Below are 16,701 nucleotides of genomic sequence, written 5' to 3' on the forward strand. Positions count from 1 at the left end.
GATTATAACATGGTTATAACATTGTTGGTTATAACATGGTTATAACATGATTGGTTTTAACATGGTTATAACATAATTGGTTATACGATGTTTGGTTATAAGATGGTTGGTTATAACATGGTTGGTTATAACATGGATATAACATGGTTATAACATGATTGGTTAAAACATGGTTGGTTAAAACATGCTTGGTTAAAACATGGTTGATTATAACAAGGTTATAACATGGCTGGTTAAAACATGGTATAACTAACATCACAGTTGCACTGCACGTTTGTGCAGCGTTCTGCATTCACTGGCAACAACAGTGATATCGGCCCTGGGTGGGCTTGAATCACCAACCTTTGGGTTAACAGCCGAACGCGCTAACCGATTGCGCCACAGAGACTGACGACGCGCAACCCACAGGTGTCAAGACTGGACGGGGGACTGGGGGAGGGTGTTCCGGTCTTTTTGGTTGTTAACAGCCAAACGCGCTAACCGATTGCGCCACAGAGACTGACAACGCGCAACCCACAGGTGTCGAGACTGGACAGGGGACTGCGGGAGGGTGTTCCGGCCTTTTTGGTTGTGGGGTAAACGATTGTGCAACAGAGACTGAGTAAAGCCAAGCAGGGGCGTCGAGAGAGGACGGGGTGGCTGGATGGAGGTGCTCTGGTACTTCCTCTCCATACCGCCTTGATTGTTTAAAATATGTGACTGGTAGGTAATGAACTTGGCAGTAAGTATGCAGTTGCTGAAGAAAAACACCACCCCAAAGATGCATATCACCCTTGATAAAACGGTTGACTGCGTTCATCAAACAACCGAGTCTAGCATGGACGCTATTGTGAAGCAAAACCAGTGCTTTCTGAGGAAGCAGGTGCACTGCACATTTGTGCAGCGTTTTGCATTACCTGGGAACAACAGTGATATTGTCCCTGGGTGGGCTTGAACCACCAACCTTTCAGTTAACAGGCGAACGCGCTAACCTATTGCGCCACAGAGTCTGACAACGCGCAACCCACAGGTGTCGAGACTGGACGGGGGACTGGGGGAGGGTGTTCCGGTCTTTTTGGTTGTTAACAGTCGAACGCGCTAACCGATTGCGCCACAGAGACTGACAACGCGCAACCCACAGGTGTCGAGACAGGACGGCGGATGCGGGAGGGTGTTTTTGGTTGTGTGGTGAACGATTGTGCCACAGACACTGAGCAAAGCCAAGCAGGGGGGTCGAGAGAGGACCGGGTGGCTGTCTGGAGGTGCTCTGGTACTTCCTCTCCATACAGCCTTGATTGTTTAAAATATGTGACTGGTAGGTAATGAGCTTGGCAGTAAGTATGCAGTTGCGGACAACAACACCACCACAAAGATGCATATCACCCTCGATAAAACGGTCGACTGCGTTCATCAAACGAACGTCCTGGTTATAACATGGTTGGTGATAACATGGTTGGTTGTAACATGGTTAGTTATAAGATTCTTGGTTATAACATGGTATAACCAACATAACTGTCAAAGGAGCTTGCAAAGAAAAGCGTCTGGACTTCTTTAAGTTTACTTGAAGACGTTTCACCTCTCATCCGAGAAGCTTCTTCAGTTCTAAGGTCAAATGGTGGAGAGTCCCAGATATAAACCTAGTGGGAGTATCCCCCCACAGAGGGACAAAAGGACCCCCTGATGATCTTCTAATCGCCTGAGCCAAGGTGTGAAACTGGGTGTGGGTCCCAATCAGCCAGAGTTTCGGGTGTGTTCATTGTGAAACCTGGCCCCACCTTATCATGCGAATTCCTGAGGTCAGATGACCCAGGGTGTGAGTGGGCGTTAAGGCGTCTGGGGAGGGAACTCAAAACTGGATTATAGATGGCAGATAGTTGGTGTCGTAAACCCCCGCCTCTGTTCAAAGATGGTCGCTCACAGTGGACATAGATGGCTTCTTTCACTCCTCTTTCAAACCATCTGTCCTCTCTGTCCAAAATGTGAACATTGGCATCCTCGAAAGAGTGTCCTTTATCCTTAAGATGCAGATGGACTGCTGAGTCTTGTCCTGTGGAGGTGGCTCTTCTGTGTTGTGCCATGCGCTTGTGAAGTGGCTGTTTGGTCTCTCCAATGTAGAGGTCTGGGCATTCCTCGCTGCACTGTACAGCATACACCACATTGTTAAGTCTGTGTTTTGGCGTTTTGTCTTTCGGGTGAACCAGTTTTTGTCTGAGCGTGTTGCTGGGTCTGAAATGCACCGGGATGTCATGCTTGGAGAAAACTCTCCTAAGTTTTTCTGATACACCGGCTACATAGGGGATGACAATGTTGTTGCGTCTCTCCTTCTTATCCTCCCTCGTTGGTGTCTGGTCTTCTTTTCTGTGCCTCTTTGCTGACTTTAAGAACGCCCATTTAGGATAGCCGCACGTTTTGAGTGCTTCCTTTACATGTGTGTGTTCCTTCTTTTTTCCTTCAGGCTTAGAGGGAACATGTTCTGCCCGGTGGTGTAGGGTCCTAATTACTCCAAGTTTGTGTTCCAAAGGGTGATGGGAGTCAAAGAGGAGGTACTGGTCCGTGTGTGTGGGCTTCCGGTAAACTTCGATGTTGAGTTTGCCGTTCTCTTCAATGTGCACAGCGCAGTCCAGGAAAGGCAAACAGTTGTCCTTTGTGTCTTCCCTGGTGAACTTGATGTTTTTATCCACAGCGTTAATGTGCGCAGTGAAGGATTCCACTTCTTGTGTCTTGATTTTGACCCAGGTGTCGTCCACATATCGGTACCAGTGGCTGGGTACTCTTCCTTTGAAAGAGCCAAGAGCCTTCCTTTCCACTTCCTCCATGTAAAGGTTGGCTACAATAGGTGACACGGGGGAGCCCATGGCACAGCCATGTTTTTGTCTGTAAAAGCCTTCGTTGTATTTGAAATATGTAGTGGTGAGGCAGAGGTCTAACAGTGTGCAAATCTGATCGGGTGTGAAGTTGGTCCTGTCCTCCAAGGAGCTGTCTTCTTGTAGTCGTTTTCTGACAGTCTCCACAGCCTCCGTGGTGGGTATGCAAGTGAAGAGAGAGACTACATCAAAGGACACCATGGTTTCATCTGGATCCAGGGTAAGTTTCTGGACCTTGTCGGTGAAGTCGGTGGAGTTCTTGATGTGGTGTGGGGTGTTCCCCACAAGAGGAGCAAGGATGGTAGCAACCTTAGACCTTCGAACTGAAGAAGCTTCTCGGATGAGAGGTGAAACGTCTTCAAGTAAACTTAAAGAAGTCCAGACGCTTTTCTTTGCAAGCTCCTTTGACTACGATGACCTGGATGACTGAGAACCTTCACAGACAACCAACATAACTGTTATAACAGTTGCACTACACGTTTGTGCAGCGTTCTGCATTACTTCGCAATAACAGTGATATCGTCCCTGGGTGGGCTTGAACCACCAACCTTTCGGTTAACAGGCGAACGCGCTAACCTATTGCTCCACAGAGTCTGACAACGCGCAAGCCACAGGTGTCGAGACTGGACGGTGGACTGGGGGAGGGTGTTACGGTCTTTTTGGTTGTTAACAGTCGAACGCGCTAACCGATTGCGCCACAGAGACAGACAACGCGCAACCCACAGGTGTCGAGACAGGACAGTGGCTGCGGGAGGGTGTTTTTGGTTGTGTGGTGAACGATTGTGCCACAGACACTGAGCAAAGCCAAGCAGGGGGGTCGAGAGAGGACCGGGTGCCTGGATGGAGGTGCTCTGGTACTTCCTCTCCATACGGTAGCCCTTATTGTTTAAAATATGTGACTGGTAGGTTATGAACTTGGAAATCAGTATTAAGTTGCGGACGAACAACCACCACCCCAAAGAAGCATATTACCCTCAATAAAACGGTTGACTGGGTTCGTCAAATGACCAAATCTAGAATTGAGACTATTGTGAAACCAACGCATTCTGAGGCAGCAGTTGCACTGCACGTTTGTTCAGCGTTCTGCATTACCTGGCAGTAATAGTTATATGGTCCTTTGGTGGCAATCAGTATGCAGTTGCGGATGGACAACACCACCCCAAAGAAGCATATCACCATTGATAAAATGGTTGACTGGATTCATCAAACGACCAAGTATAGCATGGACAATATTGTGAAAAAAAACAACAGCTTTCTGAGGTAGCAGTTTGACTGCAAGCTTGTGCAGCGTTTTGCATTACCTGGCAATAACATTGATATCGTCCCTGGGTGGGCTTGAACCACCAACCTTTCGGTTAACAGCCGAACGCGCTAACCGATTGCGCCACAGAGACTGACAACGGGCAATCCACAGGTGTCAAGACTGGACGGGGGACTGGGGGAGGGTGTTCCGGTCTTTTTGGTTGTTAACAGCCGAACGCGCTAACCGATTGCGCCACAGAGACTGACAACGCGCAACCCACAGGTGTCGAGACTGGACGGGGGACTGCGGGAGGTTGTTCCGGCCTTTTTGGTTGTGGGGTAAACGATTGTGCAACAGAGACTGAGTAAAGCCAAGCAGGGGCGTCGAGAGAGGACGGGTTGGCTGGATGGAGGTGCTCTGGTACTTCCTCTCCATACCGCCTTGATTGTTTAAAATATGTGACTGGTAGGTAATGAACTTGGCAGTAAGTATGCAGTTGTGGACGAACAACACCACCCCAAAGATGCATATCACCCTCGATAAAACGGTCGACTGCGTTCATCAAACGACCGTCCTGGTTATAACATGGTTGGTTATAACATGGTTAGTTATAAGATTCTTGGTTATAACATGGTATAACCAACATAACTGTTATAACAGTTGCACTACACGTTTGTGCAGCGTTCTGCATTACTTGGCAATAACAGTGATATCGTCCCTGGGTGGGCTTGAACCACCAACCTTTCGGTTAACAGGCGAACGCGCTAACCTATTGCTCCACAGAGTCTGACAACGCGCAAGCCACAGGTGTCGAGACTGGACGGGGGACTGGGGGAGGGTGTTCCGGTCTTTTTGGTTGTTAACAGCCGAACGCGCTAACCGATTGCGCCACAACGACTGACAACGGGCAATCCACAGGTGTTGAGACTGGACGGGGGACTGCGGGAGGGTGTTCCGGCCTTTTTGGTTGTGGGGTAAACGATTGTGCAACAGAGACTGAGTAAAGCCAAGCAGGGGCGTCGAGAGAGGACGGGGTGGCTGGATGGAGGTGCTCTGGTACTTCCTCTCCATACCGCCTTGATTGTTTAAAATATGTGACTGGTAGGTAATGAACTTGGCAGTAAGTATGCAGTTGCGGATGAACAACACCACCCCAAAGATGCATATCACCCTCGATAAAACGGTCGACTGCGTTCATCAAACGACCGTCCTGGTTATAACATAGTTGGTTATAACATGATTGGTTATAACATGGTTGGTTATAAGATGGTTATAACATGATTGGTTATAACATGGTTATAACATGATTGGTTATACGATGGTTGGTTATAAGATGGTTGGTTTTAACATGGTTGGTTATAACATGGATCGTTATAACATGGTTATAACATGATTAGTTAAAACATGGTTGGTTAAAACATGCTTGGTTAAAACATGGTTGATTATAACATGGTTATAACATTGTTGGTTATAACATGGTTATAACATGATTGGTTTTAACATGGTTATAACATAATTGGTTATACGATGTTTGGTTATAAGATGGTTGGTTATAACATGGTTGGTTATAACATGGATATAACATGGATCGTTATAACATGGTTATAACATGATTGGTTAAAACATGGTTGGTTAAAACATGCTTGGTTAAAACATAGTTGATTATAACAAGGTTATAACATGGCTGGTTAAAACATGGTTATCACCCTCGATAAAACGGTCGACTGCATTCATCAAACGACCGTCCTGGTTATAACATGGTTGGTTATAACATGATTGGTTATAACATGGTTATAACATGATTGGTTATAACATGCTTGGTTATAACATGCTTGGTTATAACATGCTTGGTTAAAACATGGTTAGTTATAACATGGTATAATCAACATCACAGTTGCACTGCACGTTTGTGCAGCGTTCTAAATTCCCTGGCAATAACACTGACATCGTCCTTGGGTGGGCTTGAACCACCAACCTTTCGGTTAACAGCCGAACGCGCTAACCGATTGCGCCACAGAGACAGACAACGCGCAACCCACAGGTGTCGAGACAGGACGGCGGATGCGGGAGGGTGTTTTTGGTTGTGTGGTGAACGATTGTGCCACAGACACTGAGTAAAGCCAAGCAGGGGGGTCGAGAGAGGACCGGGTGGCTGTCTGGAGGTGCTCTGGTACTTCCTCTCCATACAGCCTTGATTGTTTAAAATATGTGACTGGTAGGTAATGAGCTTGGCAGTAAGTATGCAGTTGCGGACAACAACACCACCACCCTGATGCATATCAGGTTTGGCGACCTCCTGCTCCAGCAAGCTCCAGCCTGATTTCAAGTCCTGTGTCTGGGACTCTAAGCCTGACTGATAGGTTCGATTAGCAGCCAGCTCCTCCTGAGCCATGCTCAGTTTTTGCTCTGATGCCTTGAGCTCTTACTGAGGGCAGAAACCTCAGAGTCTTTTCCGTACACGTCAGATTGAAGTCCATTGATGTTTTCCTTGCTTTGCTCCACGGCCTTCTGCAGCTCTGCTGTCCGGCTCTTCTCAGAGGTCAGCTCCTGGCCGAGCCCCGACACCTGTGCCTTCAGCTTATTTTCTTCTGGTGCTTTTGTCCATTCTGAGGTGCCTCCTGACCTCAGTTACTCCTCCTGTCTCTGGCACGCCCTTTTTGCTGCCCGATCATCCGTGTTGGTCAGTCACTGTCCTGCACAGTTTTAATGCAGAGTTGTTAAGGTCAGCATTCTTTTGCTCGGCCTCACTTTTCATCTGGGCTTAATGGGCGTCTCGTCAGAGCTCTGTTAGCTGAAGCTGTCTGGAAATCTCCCCCGTGTAGTGAAACGGGCCTTGGATTTAACGCTCTCCGTCTCCGCTGCATGAGATCGTTTTCCTGCAGCTCTGTTGACATTTTCAGGTTGTTGTTGTGGGTCCAGCTGCTGTAGCATTTGGTCAGGGTCACATCAAAGATGGTAGAGGAGTGAGCAAAGATGGTAGAGGGGAGAGCAGGAGTCCAGGTCAGCCTCGGCAAAGCAGCCTGTAATCAAGCATAAAGAGAAAAAACAAAACAAAAACAAAACAAAAACAAAACAAAAACAAAACAAAAACAAAACAAAAACAGACGAACAGGAAAATGATGTTGTGTTGGCTGTGTTATTCGGAGAGGGGAGAAACACCGGGCCAGGCCCTGTGTCAGCCTTCTCTCCCCCTTTTTTTTGTTTTTTCTCAGTATATAATCAACTCATAACCCACCAAGCTGACAGGACAACACAGGTACATGTTAAAATTGTTAAGATCATGTTTAAAAGCCCATAAAAGGAATTTTCTTTCATTCAGTAATCACTTGTATTAATCAATCAGCAGAAAACATGTCACAATTTGAATCTTTTAACCACTAAATTTGTCGTGTCATCACTGGTTGGTCAGACCAGTGTCTCTTTTTTTTTTTTTTTTGAAGTTAAGTTGTTGTCCTGCAACCCAGAGAGTTTATTTGTTAGTAGTGGATAAACTTTATCATTCAGCAACAGGTGTATGTTAAGTTTCGCTGCTTTAACCTTGCTGAAAAATCTTCACGTGTTCATGAATGTAAGCTGTTTCTTCATTGCGTGTGTGTGCGTTTGTAGGTGGGTTATTTTAACTTTTTTCTCAAACGAGGCATTTCTCTAACACGTGCCTTTCTCATACATTTTTCTGGTTGTGTGTGTGTTTTTATTTTGTTTCCCAAATTTTGATTCCCCACCTTAAATAACAGCATTCCATGTCTACAGCCAGGAGTTAGAGCTTGCTTGTGAGATTCAGGGACACATGGTGCCAATAACAATTCAGTCAAAAACTTGCCTGCAAATTTCCAGTGATGGTAACCGATAACTGGAGGAGAAGATGTCCTTTAAGCTTATTTTCCGGGTGGGGACAAAGTGAGGTCAAGCTGTAAACTTTTGAGCCAAAGCTTGGCCTGTCTGTTGTCCCAATTCTGTTTATGCTTTTGCCGCTGTACTCAGGTTTCCAGGTTGAGAGAAATCCACCTGTATTAACACACTAAAACATTCACTTAGTATTTCTTTTCTGAAAACATCCACTTACTATTTCTTTTCTGAAGACCTTCACTTACTATTTCTTTTCTGAAAACATCCACTTACTATTTCTTTTCTGAAAACCTTCACTTACTATTTCTTTTCTGAAAACATCCACTTACTATTTCTTTTCTGAAGACCTTCACTTACTATTTCTTTTCTGAAAACATCCACTTACTATTTCTTTTCTGAAAACCTTCACTTACTATTTCTTTTCTGAAAACATCCACTTACTTCATCTGACTAGATTTTACTCTCTCTCTCTCGGTGCATACTTCTCACAGTCAGGCAGTTTGCCTTTTATGGGCATGCAGAGTTCCTGTCACACACACACAGCTGAAATTCGTGCTTGATCACACCCTACATTATGATCAAACCAACAGTAAATCAGATGTAACCGCTTATATTATTGAACTGAACCAAGAGTCACTTAAAAATCTTATAAATCCTGCTTCACACCACAAAACTGAAACAAATCACAGCTGTATTTCTCACACAATCTTACTCTGCCGACTGAAGTCTCGGTCTAAATCATGCACGATTTGTCTGTTCTATTTCAAAACCCAGCCAAACATCAAACATTCACCCTAGTCATTCAAAACCTTATTTGTAATATTATAATCACCAAAATCAGCGTCTTATTTACAGGTTTTTAACAGTATTTGCAAATCACAATTATAAAACTCAAAAAACACGCTAAACCGGAAGCAAAAGTCCTCTGTGCGCTTCACAGCAGCCACCTCATTTGCATGTTCACACACCGTCTAAAAATAGCTCGCAGCGCTGCAGCGCACTCTCGTCACACACAGTCTCACACACAGTCTCACACACAGCTCTATTATTTTATATTACAAAGACGTCTTATATTTACAACCACTGTCAGGCCTGACAGCTTTAGCGCCTACACAATTTTGACAAATTTAAGTTAACAGTCCAACCGAAAAAGTCCAACTTTTTTGTGATCAATTAACCAGTATCTGTCCAACAGTTTCTGGCCTCATCTCTAAAGTCCCTAACTCAATTTAAAAGTGTCCAACACCCAAGGTCCAACCTTTGCTGCCCAAAAAAGCGCAGATACCGTTCCAAACGGTAAGGAGACTCTAACTCCTAGCTTATTCCAGGATGCCCTGTACCCCACAGTTAAGCCAAACTGAACTAACCCTGTTCGCCGACAGGTCAAGGTCGCGCGTCCACGGCCAGGAGGGAGCGTAACCTCCGGGCTATGCGCTTCTTAGCAGTCCAACTGCCGTTCTTGAAAAATTTATAATACTTTGAAACAACAGTCAACACCCCAAAACAAGTGTATGACTGACGCAGGTCCAACCTGTCTGACCAATGGGGACTCTAACCCACAAAATGACCAATTCCCTATCCAACTAAATTCACTCAGCAGTCCAACTGCTTTAACTTCAATCAGCAGTCCAACTGCTTTAACTTCAATCAGCAGTCCAACTGCTCTAACTTAAATCAGCAGTCCACCATCTTTAATTAAGGGTCTAACATGACATAAAATAATATTATAATCTGACAGTAATGAACTTGGCAGTAAGTATGCAGTTGCGGACGAACAACACCACCCCAAAGATGCATATCACCCTCGATAAAACGGTCGACTGCGTTCATCAAACGACGGTCCTGGTTATAACATGGTTGGTTATAACATGATTGGTTATAACATGGTTGGTTATAACATGGTTATAACATGATTGGTTATAAGATGGTTATAACATGATTGGTTATAACATGGATCGTTATAACATGGATGGTTATAACATGGTTATAACATGCTTGGTTAAAACATGGTTGATTATAACATGGTTATAACATGCTTGGTTATAACATGGTATAACCAACATAACAGTTGCACTGCACGTTTGTGCAGCGTTCTGCATTACCTGGCAATAACAGCGATATCGTCCCTAGGTGGGCTTGAACCACCAACCTTTCGGTTAACAGCCGAACGTGCTAACCGATTGCGCCACAGAGACTGACAACGCGCAACCCACAGGTGTCGAGACTGGACGGGGGACTGCGGGAGGGTGTTCCAGCCTTTTTGGTTGTGGGGTGAACGATTGTGCAACAGAGACTGAGTAAAGCCAAGCAGGGGCGTCGAGAGAGGACGGGGTGGCTGGATTGAGGTGCTCTGGTACTTCCTCTCCATACCGCCTTGATTGTCTAAAATATGTGACTGGTAGGTAATGAACTTGGCAGTAAGTATGCAGTTGCTGAAGAAAAACACCACCCCAAAGAAGCATATCACCCTTGATAAAACGGTTGACTGCAATCATCAAACAACCGAGTCTAGCATGGATGCTATTGTGAAACAACACCAGTGCTTTCTGAGGAAGCAGTTGCACTGCACGTTTGTGCAGCATTCTGCATTACCTGGCAATAACATTGATATCGTCCCTGGGTGGGCTTGAACCACCAACCTTTCGGTTAACAGCCGAACGCGCTAACCGATTGCTCCACAGAGACTGACAACGGGCAATCCACAGGTGTCAAGACTGGACGGGGGACTGGGGGAGGGTGTTCCGGTCTTTTTGGTTGTTAACAGCCGAACGCGCTAACCGATTGCGCCACAGAGACTGACAACGCGCAACCCACAGGTGTCGAGACTGGACGGGGGACTGCGGGAGGTTATTCCGGCCTTTTTGGTTGTGGGGTAAATGATTGTGCAACAGAGACTGAGTAAAGCCAAGCAGGGGCGTCGAGAGAGGACGGGGTGGCTGGATGGAGGTGCTCTGGTACTTCCTCTCCATACCACCTTGATTGTTTAAAATATGTGACTGGTAGGTAATGAACTTGGCAGTAAGTATGCAGTTGCGGACGAACAACACCACCCCAAAGATGCATATCACCCTCGATAAAACGGTCGACTGCGTTCATCAAACGACCGTCCTGGTTATAACATGGTTGGTGATAACATGGTTGGTTATAACATGGTATAACCAACATAACTGTTATAACAGTTGCACTACACGTTTGTGCAGCGTTCTGCATTACTTGGCAATAACAGTGATATCGTCCCTGGGTGGGCTTGAACCACCAACCTTTCGGTTAACAGGCGAAAGCGCTAACCTATTGCTCCACAGAGTCTGACAACGCGCAAGCCACAGGTGTCGAGACTGGACGGGGGACTGGGGGAGGGTGTTCCGGTCTTTTTGGTTGTTAACAGCCGAACGCGCTAACCGATTGCGCCACAACGACTGACAACGGGCAATCCACAGGTGTCGAGACTGGACGGGGGACTGCGGGAGGGTGTTCCGGCCTTTTTGGTTGTGGGGTAAACGATTGTGCAACAGAGACTGAGTAAAGCCAAGCAGGGGCGTCGAGAGAGGACGGGGTGGCTGGATGGAGGTGCTCTGGTACTTCCTCTCCATACCGCCTTGATTGTTTAAAATATGTGACTGGTAGGTAATGAACTTGGCAGTAAGTATGCAGTTGCGGACGAACAACACCACCCCAAAGATGCATATCACCCTCGATAAAACGGTCGACTGCGTTCATCAAACGACCGTCCTGGTTATAACATAGTTGGTTATAACATGATTGGTTATAACATGGTTGGTTATAACATGGTTATAACATGATTGGTTATAACATGGTTATAACATGATTGGTTATACGATGGTTGGTTATAAGATGGTTGGTTATAACATGGTTGGTTATAACATGGATCGTTATAACATGGTTATAACATGATTGGTTAAAACATGGTTGGTTAAAACATGCTTGGTTAAAACATGGTTGATTATAACATGGTTATAACATTGTTGGTTATAACATGGTTATAACATGATTGGTTTTAACATGGTTATAACATAATTGGTTATACGATGTTTGGTTATAAGATGGTTGGTTATAACATGGTTGGTTATAACATGGATATAACATGGTTATAACATGATTGGTTAAAACATGGTTGGTTAAAACATGCTTGGTTAAAACATGGTTGATTATAACAAGGTTATAACATGGCTGGTTAAAACATGGTTATAACATGGTTGGTTATAACATGGTATAACTAACATCACAGTTGCACTGCACGTTTGTGCAGCGTTCTGCATTACCTGGCAATAACATTGATATCGTCCCTGGGTGGGCTTGAACCACCAACCTTTCGGTTAACAGCCGAACGCGCTAACCGATTGCGCCACAGAGACTGACAACGCGCAACCCACAGGTGTCGAGACTGGACGGGGGACTGGGGGAGGGTGTTCCGGTCTTTTTGGTTGTGGGGTAAACGATTGTGCAACAGAGACTGAGTAAAGCCAAGCAGGGGCGTCGAGAAAGGACCCGGTGCCTGGATGGAGGTGCTCTGGTACTTCCTCTCCATACCGCCTTGATTGTTTAAAATATGTGACTAGTAGGTAATGAACTTGGCAGTAAGTATGCAGTTGCGGACGAACAACACCACCCCAAAGATGCATATCACCCTCGATAAAATGGTCGAATGCATTCATCAAACGACCATCCTGGTTATAACATGGTTGGTTATAACATGATTGGTTATAACATGGTTGGTTATAACATGGTTATAAGATCGTTGGTTATAAGATGGTTGGTTATAACATGGTTATAACATGGTTGGTTATAACATGGTTGGTTAAAACATGGTTAGTTATAACATGGTATAATCAACATCACAGTTGCACTGCACGTTTGTGCAGCGTTCTAAATTCCCTGGCAATAACACTGACATCGTCCTTGGGTGGGCTTGAACCACCAACCTTTCGGTTAACAGCCGAACGCGCTAACCGATTGCGCCACAGAGACAGACAACGCGCAACCCACAGGTGTCGAGACAGGACGGCGGATTCGGGAGGGTGTTTTTGGTTGTGTGGTGAACGATTGTGCCACAGACACTGAGCAAAGCCAAGCAGGGGGGTCGAGAGAGGACCGGGTGGCTGTCTGGAGGTGCTCTGGTACTTCCTCTCCATACAGCCTTGATTGTTTAAAATATGTGACTGGTAGGTAATGAGCTTGGCAGTAAGTATGCAGTTGCGGACAACAACACCACCACCCTGATGCATATCAGGTTTGGCGACCTCCTGCTCCAGCAAGCTCCAGCCTGATTTCAAGTCCTGTGTCTGGGACTCTAAGCCTGACTGATAGGTTCGATTAGCAGCCAGCTCCTCCTGAGCCATGCTCAGTTTTTGCTCTGATGCCTTGAGCTCTTACTGAGGGCAGAAACCTCAGAGTCTTTTCCGTACACGTCAGATTGAAGTCCATTGATGTTTTCCTTGCTTTGCTCCACGGCCTTCTGCAGCTCTGCTGTCCGGCTCTTCTCAGAGGTCAGCTCCTGGCCGAGCCCCGACACCTGTGCCTTCAGCTTATTTTCTTCTGGTGCTTTTGTCCATTCTGAGGTGCCTCCTGACCTCAGTTACTCCTCCTGTCTCTGGCACGCCCTTTTTGCTGCCCGATCATCCGTGTTGGTCAGTCACTGTCCTGCACAGTTTTAATGCAGAGTTGTTAAGGTCAGCATTCTTTTGCTCGGCCTCACTTTTCATCTGGGCTTAATGGGCGTCTCGTCAGAGCTCTGTTAGCTGAAGCTGTCTGGAAATCTCCCCCGTGTAGTGAAACGGGCCTTGGATTTAACGCTCTCCGTCTCCGCTGCATGAGATCGTTTTCCTGCAGCTCTGTTGACATTTTCAGGTTGTTGTTGTGGGTCCAGCTGCTGTAGCATTTGGTCAGGGTCACATCAAAGATGGTAGAGGAGTGAGCAAAGATGGTAGAGGGGAGAGCAGGAGTCCAGGTCAGCCTCGGCAAAGCAGCCTGTAATCAAGCATAAAGAGAAAAAACAAAACAAAAACAAAACAAAAACAAAACAAAAACAGACGAACAGGAAAATGATGTTGTGTTGGCTGTGTTATTCGGAGAGGGGAGAAACACCGGGCCAGGCCCTGTGTCAGCCTTCTCTCCCCCTTTTTTTTGTTTTTTCTCAGTATATAATCAACTCATAACCCACCAAGCTGACAGGACAACACAGGTACATGTTAAAATTGTTAAGATCATGTTTAAAAGCCCATAAAAGGAATTTTCTTTCATTCAGTAATCACTTGTATTAATCAATCAGCAGAAAACATGTCACAATTTGAATCTTTTAACCACTAAATTTGTCGTGTCATCACTGGTTGGTCAGACCAGTGTCTCTTTTTTTTTTTTTTTTGAAGTTAAGTTGTTGTCCTGCAACCCAGAGAGTTTATTTGTTAGTAGTGGATAAACTTTATCATTCAGCAACAGGTGTATGTTAAGTTTCGCTGCTTTAACCTTGCTGAAAAATCTTCACGTGTTCATGAATGTAAGCTGTTTCTTCATTGCGTGTGTGTGCGTTTGTAGGTGGGTTATTTTAACTTTTTTCTCAAACGAGGCATTTCTCTAACACGTGCCTTTCTCATACATTTCTCTGGTTGTGTGTGTGTTTTTATTTTGTTTCCCAAATTTTGATTCCCCACCTTAAATAACAGCATTCCATGTCTACAGCCAGGAGTTAGAGCTTGCTTGTGAGATTCAGGGACACATGGTGCCAATAACAATTCAGTCAAAAACTTGCCTGCAAATTTCCAGTGATGGTAACCGATAACTGGAGGAGAAGATGTCCTTTAAGCTTATTTTCCGGGTGGGGACAAAGTGAGGTCAAGCTGTAAACTTTTGAGCCAAAGCTTGGCCTGTCTGTTGTCCCAATTCTGTTTATGCTTTTGCCGCTGTACTCAGGTTTCCAGGTTGAGAGAAATCCACCTGTATTAACACACTAAAACATTCACTTAGTATTTCTTTTCTGAAAACATCCACTTACTATTTCTTTTCTGAAGACCTTCACTTACTATTTCTTTTCTGAAAACATCCACTTACTATTTCTTTTCTGAAAACATCCACTTACTATTTCTTTTCTGAAAACCTTCACTTACTATTTCTTTTCTGAAAACATCCACTTACTATTTCTTTTCTGAAGACCTTCACTTACTATTTCTTTTCTGAAAACATCCACTTACTATTTCTTTTCTGAAAACCTTCACTTACTATTTCTTTTCTGAAAACATCCACTTACTTCATCTGACTAGATTTTACTCTCTCTCTCTCGGTGCATACTTCTCACAGTCAGGCAGTTTGCCTTTTATGGGCATGCAGAGTTCCTGTCACACACACACAGCTGAAATTCGTGCTTGATCACACCCTATATTATGATCAAACCAACAGTAAATCAGATGTAACCGCTTATATTATTGAACTGAACCAAGAGTCACTTAAAAATCTTATAAATCCTGCTTCACACCACAAAACTGAAACAAATCACAGCTGTATTTCTCACACAATCTTACTCTGCCGACTGAAGTCTCGGTCTAAATCATGCACGATTTGTCTGTTCTATTTCAAAACCCAGCCAAACATCAAACATTCACCCTAGTCATTCAAAACCTTATTTGTAATATTATAATCACCAAAATCAGCGTCTTATTTACAGGTTTTTAACAGTATTTGCAAATCACAATTATAAAACTCAAAAAACACGCTAAACCGGAAGCAAAAGTCCTCTGTGCGCTTCACAGCAGCCACCTCATTTGCATGTTCACACACCGTCTAAAAATAGCTCGCAGCGCTGCAGCGCACTCTCGTCACACACAGTCTCACACACAGTCTCACACACAGCTCTATTATTTTATATTACAAAGACGTCTTATATTTACAACCACTGTCAGGCCTGACAGCTTTAGCGCCTACACAATTTTGACAAATTTAAGTTAACAGTCCAACCGAAAAAGTCCAACTTTTTTGTGATCAATTAACCAGTATCTGTCCAACAGTTTCTGGCCTCATCTCTAAAGTCCCTAACTCAATTTAAAAGTGTCCAACACCCAAGGTCCAACCTTTGCTGCCCAAAAAAGCGCAGATACCGTTCCAAACGGTAAGGAGACTCTAACTCCTAGCTTATTCCAGGATGCCCTGTACCCCACAGTTAAGCCAAACTGAACTAACCCTGTTCGCCGACAGGTCAAGGTCGCGCGTCCACGGCCAGGAGGGAGCGTAACCTCCGGGCTATGCGCTTCTTAGCAGTCCAACTGCCGTTCTTGAAAAATTTATAATACTTTGAAACAACAGTCAACACCCCAAAACAAGTGTATGACTGACGCAGGTCCAACCTGTCTGACCAATGGGGACTCTAACCCACAAAATGACCAATTCCCTATCCAACTAAATTCACTCAGCAGTCCAACTGCTTTAACTTCAATCAGCAGTCCAACTGCTTTAACTTCAATCAGCAGTCCAACTGCTCTAACTTCAATCAGCAGTCCACCATCTTTAATTAAGGGTCTAACATGACATAAAATAATATTATAATCTGACAGTAATGAACTTGGCAGTAAGTATGCAGTTGCGGACGAACAACACCACCCCAAAGATGCATATCACCCTCGATAAAACGGTCGACTGCGTTCATCAAACGACGGTCCTGGTTATAACATGGTTGGTTATAACATGATTGGTTATAACATGGTTGGTTATAACATGGTTATAACATGATTGGTTATAAGATGGTTATAACATGATTGGTTATAACAT

At 44.8% G+C, this 16,701-nt stretch overlaps 6 non-coding genes across 6 annotated transcripts; all 6 read right to left on the reverse strand.

Annotated features, from left to right (window-relative positions):
• Positions 1 to 4,163: 4,163 nt before the first annotated feature.
• Positions 4,164 to 4,237, reverse strand: trnan-guu (transfer RNA asparagine (anticodon GUU)). The gene has a single exon. It is a non-coding gene; the product is annotated as a tRNA-Asn (tRNA).
• Positions 4,238 to 6,033: 1,796 nt separating this feature from the next.
• On the reverse strand, positions 6,034 to 6,107 carry trnan-guu (transfer RNA asparagine (anticodon GUU)). Its single transcript has one exon. It is a non-coding gene; the product is annotated as a tRNA-Asn (tRNA).
• A 3,946-nt stretch (positions 6,108 to 10,053) lies between these two features.
• Positions 10,054 to 10,127, reverse strand: trnan-guu (transfer RNA asparagine (anticodon GUU)). Its single transcript has one exon. It is a non-coding gene; the product is annotated as a tRNA-Asn (tRNA).
• Positions 10,128 to 10,543: 416 nt separating this feature from the next.
• On the reverse strand, positions 10,544 to 10,617 carry trnan-guu (transfer RNA asparagine (anticodon GUU)). The gene has a single exon. It is a non-coding gene; the product is annotated as a tRNA-Asn (tRNA).
• A 1,614-nt stretch (positions 10,618 to 12,231) lies between these two features.
• Positions 12,232 to 12,305, reverse strand: trnan-guu (transfer RNA asparagine (anticodon GUU)). Its single transcript has one exon. It is a non-coding gene; the product is annotated as a tRNA-Asn (tRNA).
• A 539-nt stretch (positions 12,306 to 12,844) lies between these two features.
• On the reverse strand, positions 12,845 to 12,918 carry trnan-guu (transfer RNA asparagine (anticodon GUU)). The gene has a single exon. It is a non-coding gene; the product is annotated as a tRNA-Asn (tRNA).
• Between the last annotated feature and the right edge of the window lie 3,783 nt (positions 12,919 to 16,701).

This window comes from Perissodus microlepis, chromosome 3 (assembly GCF_051167445.1).
Source record: "Perissodus microlepis isolate ML-2025 ecotype Zambia chromosome 3, ASM5116744v1, whole genome shotgun sequence".
NCBI lineage: Eukaryota > Metazoa > Chordata > Actinopteri > Cichliformes > Cichlidae > Perissodus > Perissodus microlepis.